Consider the following 8,917-nt stretch of genomic DNA (forward strand, 5'->3'; position numbering starts at 1 on the left):
TCGGTTAGTTTTTAAGTTTTTTATTAGCTGAAAAGTTCATTTAACTGTTTGGTAAATAAGTTTTTCTTAATAATTTCTCGGTAGCTTTTGGTATTTTTTTTTTAAACTTTACTTGAAGTAACATTTTTTAAAATAATTGTTTCTAATTTTTAACTATTTATATTTTTTTATTTTTTATCCTTAATGTTTTTATCAAATTTATTGTTTACCCTTTTCAAATAGATTAGGACTTTTTTTTTCATTTTTTACTCATCCATATATTTGTCGTCTCCTTTTTTGCTCTAACGTGCAAATCCTGTCATTTTGTTTTTACAACTTGCACACTAACTTTTTTTTATTTGGGTAATGATATTTTAAATTTTATTTCATTCTCATATAATACATTGATAGGTTTTCTTTACAATATTTTAATTGTGAAATTTTTAATATGAATGAGTAAAAAAAGAAAAAAAAAGAAACATAGGGATTGATTATTTAATTTTTTATATTATGTTTTGGATATTTTTATATTACTTTCTTAATTTAATGATTATACTATTTATTTTATTAATTTAACATTATAAATCAAAACATTGATAATGATAGATGATAGGTTTTTTTTTATTCTATTTTATATTTTTTTACCACTTATAATATTTAATTTATTATTTCAACACTATATTTTGTTTATTATTTTTTGAATAATTTTATATTTTATTATTTATTTTGACTATTACACTAGTTAACATAATAAAAGTATAATGTCTATTTAAGTATATCTTCTTATATTATTTTTAATTTGATTAAAAATATTTTAAGAAATAATATAAAATTAATAGTAGAATATTTAACATGAAAAATGTAACATAAAATAATAAAATATAAATATGTCTATTTATATTATTTTACAATTTTCAATTACTTTAACATTTCTAATTTTATTAATTAATTTTTCAATTTTTAACTAACTTTTCATATTCAAATTAATTTTTTCAGCTAATTTTATCAAATATAACCCCTGTATAAAAATTGTGTTACCTTTTAGTAGCTAAACACAACGTTGTAAGTTTCTTTCTCCTCCATCCTGCATTCTACATTTTCTTTCTTAAACAAAGAGAAGCATCTTTTTTTTTTCTTTTTTAAATTAATACAAATTTTCTTATTGTCTTTTTTTTTCTATATCTTCCATTGAACAATGACTTTTTTACTATTTTATTTTTCTTTCTTCCATTGAAAATGGATACATATTTACTTATTGTCTTTCTTTTGCAGTCATTTAAGTTTGTAGAGCAAACTCTTTCAGAAAGGTTAGTATTTATTCCACATTTTACAAAGATTTATGTTATATATATTTTTATAATTCCTATTTTCTAATTTTCTATCTTTTTGTAGATACCTCTTTGTGTGACAATTAATATGCAAAACTTTTCTTTTAGTCTTGTTTCCTGAAACTCACTCTTGCAGTTTATAGTTAGCTCATGCTTAATCTTACTCATTTTGCAACTTCTAAAAGTTGTTTTGGCTATAGTGCCCGGTATTTGAGGTTTAATTTAGCAAGGAAAGATGACGGATACAGTTCCTATTGCATACTGAGACACGAGGATCATGAATTCCTTTTCATGCTATTTCTCTTTTATTTTTATCTTTCTTATTTCTTTCTTTCCTATTTATTTCACTCCCAATACAAACAAACATGTGTCTGTGTTGTTAAATTCTTTAGCAGTACACATAATACCAGGGGTTTGGGTTGCATCAATTAATAAAATTAAACTTGTATTGTTTTCAAAAACAGAGAGGAACGCTTTATAGCCCCATCTAGGATGAGGGATCAAAACTATAATCATAAATCATAATTTTGTGAGGAATATTTGTGTGCACTAGGTTATATTATAATCAACAACTTCTCTTTGCCTTATACTTTAGATTGTCGCCGAGTTGAAACTAAAAAGTGTACAGAAAAATAATAGAAAAATAAAATATTTTTTTTTATCTAAAATATAATTTTTTAAACTAATTTTATCTTATTTAATATTATTATCTTTAAAATATCTTTCATTTAATTGAGATGCTAGTTTTAATGACTCATATTCTTGATATTAAGTTCCTATGAAAGATAAGTTGAAAAAATAATTTTTAATTAAAATTTATGTAATTAAATATAGGTAATTAACTTTCTTAGTTAAGGTAATATTTTTTTCCTTCTTATATTTGAGACCGGAGGAAATAATGGTTTAATTTTCTTTGTCAATAATATAGGTAAGAGTGTCAAAATTAACATATAACTCACATGGATTAATTAAATCATCACCGGTTGAGACTTAAACGGACTGAGTTAGTCCGACTTACTTTTAAATGAGCCACAAAAATACCATTCCAGTCTAGCTCAGGTTGGTGGGTTAGATGGATTGGCTCAATAAATTTAAAGATCTAATATAACATAAAAGTAATCAATCAAATGTCTCAATTCTCAAATACATAAAATAACCTTCAAAAGTCTAAAACACCAAAGTCTTAAATCCAAATATAAGTCATAGTTTAACAACATTATAGTCTTAAAATTAAAAATATCAAATTGTAAAGACAACATACATAATTGAAATTACTAAACAAGTAAGCAACTACTTGAGTGAGTTAAGTAGCTCAACTCGACTCTAGCTCGAATCCACCTAACCGATGGATTAAGTAAACTAGGTTTGTTTTCTCTCACTATTGCGGAACTTAGTTAGCCTCTGGAACACTGTCAGTATTGCTGTGAGTTACTAATCTGTATCCCCTAGTAACTGATGTCCATCTCTCTCACAAAAGCAAATGCGTTGTTTAATTTTGGATCTCTAGCTTTTTTGTGACAAGGGAAGACTTGCAGTTGATTCAAATTAAATCACTTTAGATAAATTTTGCATTCTGTATTTATACAACTTGTTTGTTCATGTGTTTACATATACTTAAAGAGTAAGAACCAAAAGGTTTTTCCCATATAGTTGTATTCAAGCCTGAGCTAGGTTACCAAAAGGAATTGAAGACATGAAAAACTCAACTGTTGCACATTTATCTGTCATAGTTTCTAGCAGTATTTTGAAAAAGAACTGTTGTTCTATCTTGCAGGGGTCATTGACAGGCTGAAAGCCTCTAGAGAGCTGTGTATAAAGCAACCTATTCTTTATATAAGATGTAAATAGCTGAATTCAAGGTTGAGCTAGGTGACCAAAAGGAGTTCAAAACATGTAAACTCAACTTTTCCAAGTAAATCCTTCTTTAACTTACTTTCTCATTTATTTATCTATTTATTATTCCCGTAGTTCTAGATACTGATGGAGATCCGTGCCGATGAAGAAACCAGATCCTTTTCCAGGTTTTCTGTATGCTTCTCTCTTTCTTGATTACTTGGTTTTCAATTGTATCGTATAATACGTGGGGGATGTCAAAGCTCATTTTGATATAACAAGGTGATTACATTGTTATAGGGCTTAAATACATTTTTTTTGCTTATAATTTAGTATTTTTTATTTTTATTCCTGTAATTTTTTTTTTGTTTTAAGCGTTTAAGATAACGTTTTTATTTCATTATTCAAAGTAATTTTTTTTACTGTTTAAAGCGTTATTTAAAGTGTTTAAGGACGAAAAACAAAATAAACATAATAAAGACTAAAACGAAAAAAATAATTTATAAGAACAAAAATAAAAAAAATTAAATTACAAGAGGACAAAAAATGTATTTAACCCATGTTATATTTTAGTTCAATACAGCTGTATCTGTCTTCAAATTACCTGGCAATTGTGTTGCTTCTCAATCCTGATAAGTTATTCCATCATTATTATATCACATAAATTTAGTTCATTTGATTATTCAATCAGGGATTTTTCAAATGCTAATATGATAGGAGCAAAAGGTTAACTGGGCAACTCCTTGCCTGATTTGGACATGCTGCCATTTGGATGGCTAACTAATCCTTGTTAATGAGGCTTTGTTGCTATTTTTTCTCTTTCCTGTATGAATATCAAAACCCTCATACTTTTAATCAGTTAGCTATCGCAATGTACTTTAGACCAAATTATTTCACTTTTCCATATTTATTAATCTTTCCTCTATCTTCAGCCATTTTTGTTATTTTATATAAATAATTTTTTTTTTGTGAAACCAGAATCTTGAGGCATTGTTAGTATTTGTCTGCATTCTATTAGGATGAGGACATTTCTGGCTCACTGAAATTGTTAGATTACAAAACTCAAAAGATGTTTTGTAATCTCTTATGATAGAAAATTGCTACTAGCTGTTTGAATTTAGAGTCACAGGAAAATGGATTATGACACTGCCTTTTCACCTCTCTCTTTTTTTCTATGGAAGGTTCAAATGAAGGTCCACATAGGTATAGTAACCTCAATTTAGAAGAGAAGAAAACACAGGTATTGACAAAAGCACAACTAAGTTGTTTTCCAATATGTTCATGTGTTAATTTTAACTTGAGTATATCAATAGGTTGAGTGAATGTGTTCTTATTCCACAGATGATTATGTGGTCTATGGACTATGGCAAAATCTCCCCTTATGTTTTAAGCTAAAATCTAACAGATTTAACCCTTCAATGAATTATTTTTCTTTCCAGACCATCAAACAGAGAATAAAAAATAAATATCTGGCAATCGAGAAAGTCAATTGTTATTGCTTCTTTGTTCACTTGAGGTATGTTTTGAAGGACTATTGCTTCTTGGATTTTGTCGCGGTTTAACATCTGTATAGGGAAAAAGAACCATCCACAATTTTTCACCCTCATGGTTGCTACTATGCTCTTGGTAAGCAATATTGTCCACCTATGCCTTGCTCATTCACATGGTTGAATCTACTGCAACTAGCTATATAAGTTATACTATGTAATTTGTTGATCTAAATGATTTTTTTTCCTTCTTATCTACAAATTCTCGCCCTTAATTTTCATGGTTGCGAGTTTCAAAGCTAGTTCAAGTGGCTTTTTCTTCTTCCACTTCTTTTTTGTAGTTTCTGTTATCTTATAAGGTGAGTTGCTGACTAATATCAACCTTTTTTTCCAAATAGCAAAAGTTGTAGTTCTTTTTTTTCTGCAACTTTATTGAATGATATATGATATCAATTTGTGACCTTTTGCAGGTGACTCATTTACATATAATTTGTATTGGATCTGGTTTTAAATACTCTTTTTTTCTTTCTTTTTTTTTCTTGGGAGTTTATTGAATGAGGATGCCATTGTGTGAGCTTATTGAAGGACGGTAAAGGTTTCAACAAAGAACACAAGACTCGGCTATTGCGGTTTGTGACATGCACATCCAAGGTCTATTGCTATCCAGGACTTTGAACATTTTAATTTTTTATAAGCTACTAAATGTCTGGTTGTTTTCCAACTATTTGAACATATTATTTCATAATATGATAGTTATGTGTAATTATACCTATTTTCTTGAGATCAATTTATTTCTGAAGCATTTTAGTCAATCAAGAATGAGTCTCACCTCACATGATTGAACGTTACTGCAGAGTATGTAAGGCTTTGGAACCTCACAAAGAATATTGTGATAGTTGTAATTTGAGTGATCTGAAATGAGGATGGATCTATGACTTAGGCTTTTTCTTGCCTACGTATAATGATCTAAGTAGTGTTGCTTACTATTCAATCTGCAAGTCTTAATTTCAAATTTATGTTGTATCAGTGGAATGCAAGATTTAATGTCTCATGTGAAAGGGATGTGACTTATTAAGGATTAATAAGTAAATAGTTAATGGTTATGAACTAAAGTGTAAATTGGGTCATAGGCTTAAGTGGAGTAGTTTCTAAAGATAATTGTTGTTTGACGGGGAACAATGATTTTAAAGGGGTTAATATTTATTTACGTGAAACAATGTCTCCTTTCTAACATTAGAGTATTCTCTTAATCCTAGTTACCATCATGAAAGATACAGAAAATAGAAAGAAAAGTCAAAGAAAACAAAATCTTGTTTTCTCCTCTTTCAAGGAATCAAAACGTACTAAAGAGAAGTCTCACTAATGGAGAAAGAAACACACTTTCTTCTATTAATTGTGAGAATCGTATATTTTAATATTCTATTGGTTTTCTATTGAGAACCCTAGAAAGTCATAACGTCATAACTTACACGGAATAGTTGATGAAGGATTTGATTTCGGTAGATTATTGAATGAACTCTAACATGTAATACTGAATTGATTGTTTTTGTGTCCATGTGGACTCTAACTTGGAACTTTTTCTCTCTATTAATCTGTTACTGAATAAATGGTTATAAAACTTTTGTTGGTTATTTAGAAAGATGTATAGGGTTATAGCAAGAATAAAAGAAAGATATTGAACTGTAGAAGGTTGTATTTTTATTGAATAGCATAACGTGCATTTATACAACAATAAGAAAACCAAAATCCCATAAAATTTGCTATTGATTGGCAAAACAAATGCCAAAAAAAAGAGAATCAAACATTCTATTTCTAGCAAATTATTTGACTACAAATTAGGAAGCTTAAAAAGGTGATTTGGCAGCTTAACAGGTCATTGCAATCAACACTCCTCCTTGACACTGAAGCTGCATATTCCAAGTCTTTTCCTGAAGAACTCAAATATGTTTTTAGGAAGTGCCTTTGTTAGAATGTCAGCATTATGATATTCTATTCTACAATGAACAAGTTGCACTTCTCCATCCTTCTGAACTTCTCTTAGAAAGAAAAACTTGATCTTGAAGTGTTTTGTTCTTCCATGGAACACTGGATCATTTGCAATTGGAATTACAGCTTGGTTGTCAACAAATATCTATGTGCTTTCTATTGGTTATGTGTGCAAGTCTATCATAAGCTTTCTAATCCAAAGAGCTTGGTTTACCGCAACAACATCAGCTATATACTCTGCTTCTGTTGTTGATTGAGCTATAACTTCTTGTTTTTTATAACACAATGAAAACATACTAAAACCTAAAGTAAAACAATAACCAGAAGTGCTCCTCTTATCATCAACACATCCTGCCCAATCACTATCAGAATAACCAAGAAGATTGAAACTTTTAACTTGACTGAACCTTATTCCATAATCAATTGTGCCTTTAACATATCTAAGGATTCTTTTTGCTGCTTGAAAGTGAATTTCACTAGCACAATGCATGTACCTTGATAGTAAACTCATAGCATACATAATATCTGGCCTGGTTGCTATCAAATACATCAAACACCTTATTAAGCTTTTGTACAACCTTTCATCAACCCTTTTAGCTTCATCTTCTTTGCAAAACTTTTCCTTTTGATTCATTGGAGTTGCAGTTGGTTTGCACTCTTCCATGTTGAACTTCCTAAGGACTTTTTTTTGCATATTTTTGATGGAACACAAATATTTCATTATGCTTTTGCTGCACCTACATACCAAGGAAAAATTTCATATTTCCAAGGTCTATCATTTCAAAGGCATCTTTCATTCTTTCTTTGAACTTATCAATAAGCTCATTATGACTTCCTATAACAAACAGATCATCAACATAAAGAGATACCACAAGTATGTCATTATCAACCTTTTTTATATAAAGGGTAAATTCACTTGGACTTTTTACAAAGCCTAAGTTCACTAAGTGTGCATCAATTCTACTATACCATGATCTTGGTACTTGTTTTAGGCCATATAAGGCCTTATTCAATTTATACACCTTCTCCTCCTGTCCTTGGACAAAAAAACCTTCTGGTTGCTCAACAAAGATTTCTTCCTCCAAGTACCTATTCAAAAAGGCAGACTTGACATCCATATGATGTATGTTAGACAAGTGGCCTCAGTATCTTAAGAAGGGGGGTTAAATTAAGATACCAAACTATCTCCAATTAAAATTTAACTCTCTTTTTAATTAATAATGAAACCTTAATTATGAATTATTTCAAGAACAATTCAAAATAAACTTCTTTAAAGTGAAATATAAACTAGAATAAATAAAAGAAGTTTAAGGGAAGAGAGAATGCAAACTCAGTTTTTATACTGGTTCGGTCACGCTCTGTGCCTACGTCTAGTCCCCAAGCAACCCGCTTGAGATTTCCACTATCTTGTAAAAAGCCTTTTACAAAGTCTGAACCACACCGAGACAACTCTTCCCTTGTGTTCAGATAACATTACAACTTAAGAGACCCTCAGTCTCTTAAACAGATTTCTTCCTCCAAGTACCCATTCAAAAAGGCGGACTTGACATTCATATAATGTATAGCCCAACCATTTTTGTGCAACAAGCGCGAACAACAATCTTATCGTATCCAACCTAGCCACTGGAGCAAAGGTTTCAGAAAAATCCACCCCAAAGATTTAGGCATATCCCTTAACAACTAGTCTTGCTTTATACTTGTTTACAGAACCATTTGGATTAAGCTTGGTCTTGTAAATCTGCTTAACTCCAATAGTTTTCTTATGATTTGGCATGTCCACCAATTCCCATGTCTGATTTTTTTTTCCAATCATCTTGAGCTCCTCCTGCGTTGCACTTATCTATTTTTTATTGGTTGCAGCCTTCTCATATCCTACAGGTTCCATGATAGAAACATTACACCTTTGATAGATATCAAAAAGTGATCTTGTTCCTCTGTTAGGTTCTTCATCTACGTTCTCATTCTCCTTCTGAAATTCAATCTTCTTGTCATCTTCCCAGCTCCAACTATACAGCTCCAAGAATCTCACATTCCTGCTAACAATTACTTTGTCATGATGTGGCAAATAAATCCTGTAGGCCTTTGAAATTAGGTTATAGCCTACAAAGATTCCAAGTTCAACTTTATTGTCTAGTTTGTCCCTCTTAACTTAAGGAATGTAAGAAAATCACAAACAACCAAATATCTTTGTATTGAGCAACTCAGGTTTATAGCCATACCATGCTTCAAATGGTGTCTTCTTTGTTGGCAGTCTGTTAAGCAAGAAAACTGCAGTATTTGTGGCTTTTGCCCAGAATTTCTTTA

General features: G+C 30.0%; 1 long non-coding RNA gene across 8 annotated transcripts; it reads left to right on the top strand.

Moving 5' to 3' along the window:
- Positions 1-2,572: 2,572 nt before the first annotated feature.
- LOC106794542 (uncharacterized) lies at positions 2,573-6,702 on the top strand. 8 transcript variants are annotated; one of them, XR_005886523.1, is made up of 5 exons: positions 2,661-2,730; positions 3,082-3,200; positions 3,276-3,335; positions 4,322-4,380; positions 4,580-5,439. It is a non-coding gene; the product is annotated as an uncharacterized lncRNA (long non-coding RNA). The 8 variants fall into 8 exon arrangements; XR_005886524.1 differs by having other exon boundaries at positions 3,276-3,328; XR_005886522.1 differs by having other exon boundaries at positions 2,573-2,670; positions 4,322-5,439.
- The last annotated feature ends 2,215 nt before the right edge of the window (positions 6,703-8,917 follow it).

This window comes from Glycine max, chromosome 9, assembly GCF_000004515.6.
Source record: "Glycine max cultivar Williams 82 chromosome 9, Glycine_max_v4.0, whole genome shotgun sequence".
Classification (NCBI taxonomy): Eukaryota; Viridiplantae; Streptophyta; class Magnoliopsida; order Fabales; family Fabaceae; genus Glycine; species Glycine max.